Below are 7,321 nucleotides of genomic sequence, written 5' to 3'. Positions count from 1 at the left end.
GAGAGAGAGAGAGAGAGAGAAGGAGGAGGAGGAGAGGAAGAGGGAGAGGGAGTGTGGGGAGCCGCAGCTGCCACCCTATATACATATATACTGAATACCTGGTCTCTGGCCAAAGCAGAGAGCATTGATAATCAAGCCCTTAGCTGGTGAAGCTGAGTGCCTCCAGTTTGTGATGCAAGCTGATATGAATTTCCTGCAGCCTATTATGCTTTGCCACGTAGCTGATGCTGATTGGGACCAGGAAAAGTATTTAACCTGAGAAGGCTGGAGACTACTAGATTCTACTAGAGAGAGGATTATTATGAGCCAGGCGGTGGTGGCGCACGCCAGTAGTCTCGGGAGGCTGAGAGAGAGATTATAGAGATTAGAGAGATTATAGAGATTAGAGAGATTATTAAGAAGAAGTAAAAATAAAGGTTCCTGAATAAAATCTGCTTGGAGAAGGGCTCATGTTTGCCTCCTTATTTCCGCTGGATCAAAAGGCAGCTTACAAAGGAGGAGAGGGAGAGGGAAGAAAGGGAGGAGAGGGAGGGAGAGGGAAAGGGAGAGGAAGAGGGAGAGGCAGAGGGAGAGGCAGAGGCAGAGGGAGAGGCAGAGGCAGAGGGAGAGGCAGAGGCAGAGGGAGAGGGAGAGGGAGAGGGAGAGGGAGAGGCAGAGGGAGAGGGAGAGGGAGAGGGAGAGGGAGAGGGAGGAGAGGGAGAGGGAGAGGGAGAGGTTGGGTTTGGTGTGAACTTTCAAAACCTCATAGCTGACTTCCATTGACACACCTCCTCCAACAAGACCACAACTCCTAATTCTTCCCAAACAGTTCCACCAACTGGGAGGGGAGACTAAACATGAAACACATGAGCCTGTAGGAGCCATTGTCATTCAAACCACCATAGAGGGCAAGAGGACAGTTCCCAGGAATTGGTTCTCTTCTACCATTTGGGTCCTGGTAGTCTGGTGGTCTAATTTAACACCTCTATCCACTGAAGCATTTCTCCAGTCTCTCTACCTTGTTCTTTTTGTTTTATTTATTTTATTTTTTTAAAGATTTATTTTATTATTTTATGTATATGAGTACACACTGTAGCTGTACAGATGGTTGTGAGCCTTCATCTGGTTGTTGGGGATGGACTTTAGGACCTCTGCTCGCTCTGGCCCAAAGTACACAGTAGCTGTCTTCTGATGCACCAGAAGAGGTCGTCTGATCTCATTATGGGTAGTTGTGAGCCACCATGTGGTTGCTGGGATTTGAACTCAGGACTTTTGGAAGGACAGTCAGTGCTCTTACCCGCTGAGCCATCTCACCAGCCCTTTTTGTTTTATTTTTAAAATTTATTATTATTGTTGTTGTTGTTGAGAAGGATCTTCCAGTAGCCAGGCTGCCTGGCCATTGAGCCCCAGGGATCCACCATTTCTGCATCTGCTGGGATTGCAAACACATGCCCTGCACTGGCTCTTTATACATAGGTTCTGAGGATGGAGCTCAGGTCTGTATCATGAAAGCACTGTAATGACCGGGCCGCCTCCCAGCCCCAGAAGGTTCAGTTTGGCTGCTAAAAAACAAAGTAATGATGGTGGGTGTCTCAGGGTTTCTATTCCTGCCCAAAGCATCATCACCAAGAAGCAAGTTGGGGAGGAAAGGGTTTATTCAGCTTACACGTCCACGTTGCTATTGTCCACCAAAGGAAGTCAGGACAGGAACTTAACACAGGACAGGAACTTGGAGGCAGGAGCTGATGCAGAGGCCATGGAGGGGTGCTGTTTACTGGACTGCTCCCCTGGCTTGCTCAGCTTGCTTTCTTATAGAACCCAGGACTACCAGTCCAGGGATGGCCCCACCCACAATGAGCCCTTCCCCCTTGATCACTAATTGAGAAAATGCCTTACAGCTGGATCTCATGGAGGCATTTCCTCAAGGGAGGCTCCTTTCTCTGTGATAACTCCAGCCTGTGTCAAGTTGACACACAAAACCAGCCAGTACAATAGGGAAAATGATCTCAGCACGTAGGCAACTGAGGCAGGAGGACTGCCATGAGTTTCAAGCCAGAACCAAAAAAACAAAAAACAAACAAACAACCCCCCCCCCCAAAAACCTGCATTGTCTCGAAAGACAAAAATAAATTGGGAATGGTGGAGCACGCCTTTAATCCCAGCACTTGGGAGGCAGAGGCAGGCGGATTTCTGAGTTTGAGGCCAGCCTGGTCTACAGAGTGAGTTCCAGGACAGCCAGGGCTATATAGAGAAACCCTGTTTTGAAAAACACAAACAAAAACAGAAAAATCCAACCAACCAACCAAACAAAAAATCCCACCAAAACTAAAACCCCAGCTAACCTGGATGTGGTGGCCATACTTGTTTCATTTTGTTCCTGTGACCAAGGTCATGATCAAAACTCAGTTAGGGGAGGAAAGAATTTTGTTCCCACTTTTAGGTCATAGTCCATCACTGAGTTGAGATCGTCAGGAGCAGTAGCACAGACTTGAAGGACTACCCACTGAGGAATTCTGCTTACTGGCTTTCTCACAAGTTCATGCGTAACTAGCTTTTTTAAAGATCCCAGGACCACCTGTCCAGAGGGATGATGCTGTCCACGGTGGGCTGGGTCCTCCCGCATCAGTGAACAATCATGACTATTCCATCTCTCCAACTGAAAGGCCTACAGGCCAATCTGACATTGGCAGTTCCTTTTATGGGCCCAGAGGCTGGGTCAAGACCACACAGTTAAGGCAAACTAGCACAGTGAGTCCAGGCCAGCCTGGCTTTCATGAGTCTCCGTCTCAAATCCCTGCAAAAGCCAGGTGTGGTGGGGCATGCCAGTAATCTCAGGCTCCATGTTGCTATGAATTTGAGGATAGCCTGGGCTATAATTTGAGAATAACCTGGGCTACAGAGTGTGACCCTATTCCCCAAAACCAAAACATTGGGGCTGGAGAGACATCTCAGTAGTTAGGACATGTAGCGCTTTTGCAGAGGACCCGAGTGTTTGTTTCCTAGTACCCACATTGGGTGACTCATAATTTATGGTGGTTTGAACAGAAATGGCCCCAGAGATTCATGTGTGTGAATTCTTGGCTCATAGGGTGTGGCACCTTGTTGGAAGAACTATGTCACTGTGGAGGAACACACGCGCGCGCGCGCGCACACACACACACACACACACACACACACACAAACACACACACAAATACCCCCATCTCTCTCTAAACAATTAAAAATAATAAAAAATTAACTTTAAAACACTAAAAAAAATTATCCAAACATATAAACAAAGCTCAAAACTAAACAAAGACTTTATCGTGGCACATTTTATGTTGTACTTTACAGTACATACATAGTTCAGGTAGTTACCCAGTGAAACTTCTGTTTCAAATCCAACCTGCTCCAGCATCTTTCTCTTCCCATGCGTCACTGTTGCAACCCATGGCAACTCTGTTACCTTGGAGACAACACCCTGGACCAGCAGTTCTCAACCTTTAGTGTAGTTCCATCATGTTGCCTTGACACCCAACTATACAATTATTTTGTTGCTACTTTATAACTGTGCCACACACATACTCGTCTACTCCAGTCACATCCAAAATATCGGGGATAAAATCTTAATTAAGGATAAGAGGCAATAAGGATCCAAAAGGAGTTCTGTGCCTCCTGGAGATTCAGACAGTCGCTGGTATCTCCTAACTCAGACCTGTTCCAGATCAGTCTTTCCAATTGTCAACACACCCTCATAATTAGGCATAAAGGTACCCCAAAAAATGATTTGTAAATGGCTAGATTGGGCATTGTTTCTTGGCCAATACAATGTTACCAACCTATTCTAGTTTAATACCAAGCTGTCCATAACTTGGAATTTCTCTCAAGGAATCTGCCTCGCCAGAGCTAGCAACAGAGGTCTAGCACATTCCTTAGGCTAATAGATAGTTCACAATAGTTAGAAATGTTTTGCATACTAGAGAGTAATGAAGGGCTTCCACTCAAAGACATTAGCTAAAAGTGTTAGGTCAGAACCCTAGTCATTGTCTCCAACAAAACCATAGAATTAGTATAGAAATACCAAATTAGCCCCAGCAGGGAGGGGCACCATTGCTCTTCCGCCCGCTTCACAACTAGATACGTGATCTTGGTCAGTAAGATCACTGACCTTGATGTGTCACCTGCCTACGTGACTCTTGTCATCTGCCCTGCTTGCTGTATGCTACATAAGCCTGCTTTTCACTTGGTGCGGAAGGAGAAGGACTTGGACTCGCATGTAGGACTAGCACTAGAACTTAGATGGGCTAGGACTCAGATTCATACAATCCGCAGTCCCCCAGGCCCAAGCGCTCTGGGCCTGGGGGATGCAGCACCAGTCCAGAGAAGATAGCTGCTGTTTTAGATGGCTTCAGATGTACCTTAACTGCTGAGCTGCCAGATTTACCATCTCTCTTTTGCAATGACTGTAAAAGTCTGATGCCATTTTTAAGAAATACATTGAGATCCTGTACTTCATGTGTCATCTCTGCTATCATTTCTTTGCCTACGCCTTGTCGACCTGACTAGGACCCCCGTTTCTCCCACGGGTTGAGGGAGGCCCAGATTGGTCGGCCTGCGGCATAACTGTAATTTTGCTACTGCTAAGAATTGTAGTGTTTTAAATATCTGATATCTAGGCTATCTGATATACGACCCCTGTGAAAGGCTCATTTGATCCCCAAAGGGGTGAATACTGCTGCCCTAGACCCTCACTTCCTACCCCATATCCAATGGGTTAAGAACACCCTGGCCTCCCCTTGCATAGTGCTCTGGCCTGGCTGTTTTCTGGCTCTCACTGGGGTTCCAGAAGAGTTTCCCAGTTTCCTCCTGTGTTTCTCTGCTCCCAGCCCTGCTCTCCAGTGTCTGACTCTTCCATAGCAACCAAAGTCCTCCCCTTGTTCTGTGGGACACCTGTGACACTTCACTCTTTGTCTTTTTTTAAAAAATTATTTAACATGCATCAGTGTTCCACCTGCATGCATGCCTGTGTGTGTGTGTGTGTGTGTGTGTGTGAGGGTGCTGGAAGCCATGAGTTGCCATGTGGGCTCTGGGAACTGAAGCCTGACCCTTCAGAAGAGCATCTAGTGCTCCCAACTGCAGAGTCATCTATCTTACCAGCCCTCCCTGTCTTTTCTTGATGTGGTCCATCAGCTCTGGGTTCTGCTTATCTCCATCTTCTGCCCCTATCCTTATGTCCCAGGTACCAGAACATTCCTGTAACATCCTCAGCCTGGGATGGAACACATATTTGGTTCTTTCTCAAAGTCTTTTTTAAAAAAAGATTTATTTTATTTATTTTATGGGTATGAGTACACTGTAGCTGTACAGATGGCCGTGAGCCATCATATGTGTGGCTGCTGGGAATTGAACTCAGGACCTCTGCCGGCCCCGCTTGCTCCCGCCCCGCTTGCTCCTGCCCCACTCGCTCCGGCTGCTGTCTTCAGACACACCAGAACAGGGCATCAGATCTCATTACAGGTGGTTGTGAGCCACCATGTGGTTGCTGGGATCTGAACTCAGAAACTTCGGAAGAGCAGTCAGTGCTCTTACCCGCTGAGCCATCTCGCCAGCCCCCAAGGTTTTGCCTTTTCATTGAAGCTTTTCCTATCTATCTATCTATCTATCTATCTATCTATCTATCTATCTATGAATGAGACTGTGTCTACTATATAGACCAGGATGGCCTAGAACTTAGAGAGTTCCACCTGCTTCGGCCCCCTGAGTTAAATACGTGCACCACCATGCATGGTCTGATCATTCAGTTTTAACTGTGCTTTTCAAACCTCTCCCCCTGTCAGTTCACATTCCCTTCTCTGTCTTCCCCATCCTTCTCCTCTCCTTACAAACACAACTTCCTTATTTATTTAGGCAGCTGGCTAATGTGCTTACTCCCCTGCTCCCTCTCTGGAATCTACCACTGTGTTACTGATGTTCAGGTAGGCTTAGATCTTTCTTATCTAACTGCTGAGCCATCTCTCCATCCTCTGTCCTCCACCTTTTTTAAAAAATTTATTTTATTTATTTTATGTATATGAATACACTGTAGCTGTACAGATGGCCATGAGCTATCATGTATGGGGCTTCTGGGAACTGAACTCAGGACCTCTGCCAGCCCTGCTCGCTCTGGCCCTGCTTGATCTGGCCCTGCTCGCTCCTGTCTGCTTGCTCCTGTGTAATTCACTGTAGCTGTCTTCAGACGCACCAGAAGAGGGCGTCAGATCTCATTACAGATGGTTGTGAGCCACCATGTGGTTGCTGGGATCTGAACTCAGGACCTTCGGAAGAACAGTCAATGCTCTTACCCGCTGAGCCATCTCGCCAGCTCAGTCCTTCACCTTTTTATGTAGCTAAGGATGACTGTGCTGGATTTCTTTTTAAATGTCAACTTGATATAAGCTAAAGTCATCTAAGAGGAGGGAATCTCAACTAAGAAAATGCCTCCATAAGATCAGGCTATAGGCCGGGCAGTGGTGGCACACACCTTTAATCCCAGCCCTTGGGAGGCAGAGGCAGAGGCAGGTGGATTTCTGAGTTTGAGGCCAGCCTGGTCTACAGAGTGAGTTCCAGGACAGCCAGGACTACACAGAGAAACCCTGTCTTGAAAAACCAAACCCCCCAAAAAAAAAAAAAAAAAAAAAATCAGGCTATAGGTAAGCTTGTAGGGCGTTTTCTTAGTTAGTGCTTAATGAGGGAGAACCCAGACCATTGTGGCTTCTACTCCTGGGCTGGTGGTTATAGGTTCTTCTTATTTTTTGATTATTTTATTTTATTATTTTATGTGTACAGGTGTTTGTATATCTGAGCAGCATATGCATGCAATACCCCCAGAAGCCACAAGAGGGCACAAGATCCTCAGGGATGACAGATGGTTGTGAACCACCATATAGGTATTGGGGATAAAATCCAGGCTCTTAACCACTGAGCCATTGTTTCAGCTTTTGTTGTTGTTGTTTTTTTGTTTTGTTTTGTCTTTTTTTTTTTGAGACAAGATTTCTCTCTGTAGTCCTGGCTGCCTGGAACTCAGAGTTCTGCCTGTCTTTGTTTCCCAAGTGCTGGAATTAAAGGAATGGACCACCACTGCCCAGTGGTCCTGGGTTCTATAAGAAAGCACGCTGAGCAAGCCAGGGGGCAGCAAGCCAGTAAGCAGCACCCCTCCATGGCCTCTGCATGCTCCTGCCTCTAGGTTCTTGTCCAGTCCTGTCCTGACTTCCTTTGATCATGAACTAATGATGTGGAAGTGTAAGGTCAAATAAATTTCTTCCTCCCTAAGTTGCTTTGGTCATAGTGTTTCATCACAGCAATAGAAGCCCTAACTAAGGCAATG

At 46.6% G+C, this 7,321-nt stretch overlaps 1 long non-coding RNA gene across 1 annotated transcript in view; it reads right to left on the bottom strand.

The window, feature by feature from the left end:
- Positions 1-3,387, bottom strand: part of LOC116079170 — a 3,808-nt gene extending 421 nt beyond the window's left edge. The window contains exon 1 of the long non-coding RNA XR_004113787.1: positions 3,337-3,387. This is a non-coding gene — a long non-coding RNA (uncharacterized LOC116079170). The remainder of the gene's footprint in view (positions 1-3,336) is intronic.
- Positions 3,388-7,321: the final 3,934 nt, after the last annotated feature.

This window comes from Mastomys coucha, unplaced genomic scaffold (assembly GCF_008632895.1).
Source record: "Mastomys coucha isolate ucsf_1 unplaced genomic scaffold, UCSF_Mcou_1 pScaffold5, whole genome shotgun sequence".
NCBI lineage: Eukaryota > Metazoa > Chordata > Mammalia > Rodentia > Muridae > Mastomys > Mastomys coucha.
This window is presented reverse-complemented; position numbering and strand designations above follow the sequence as displayed.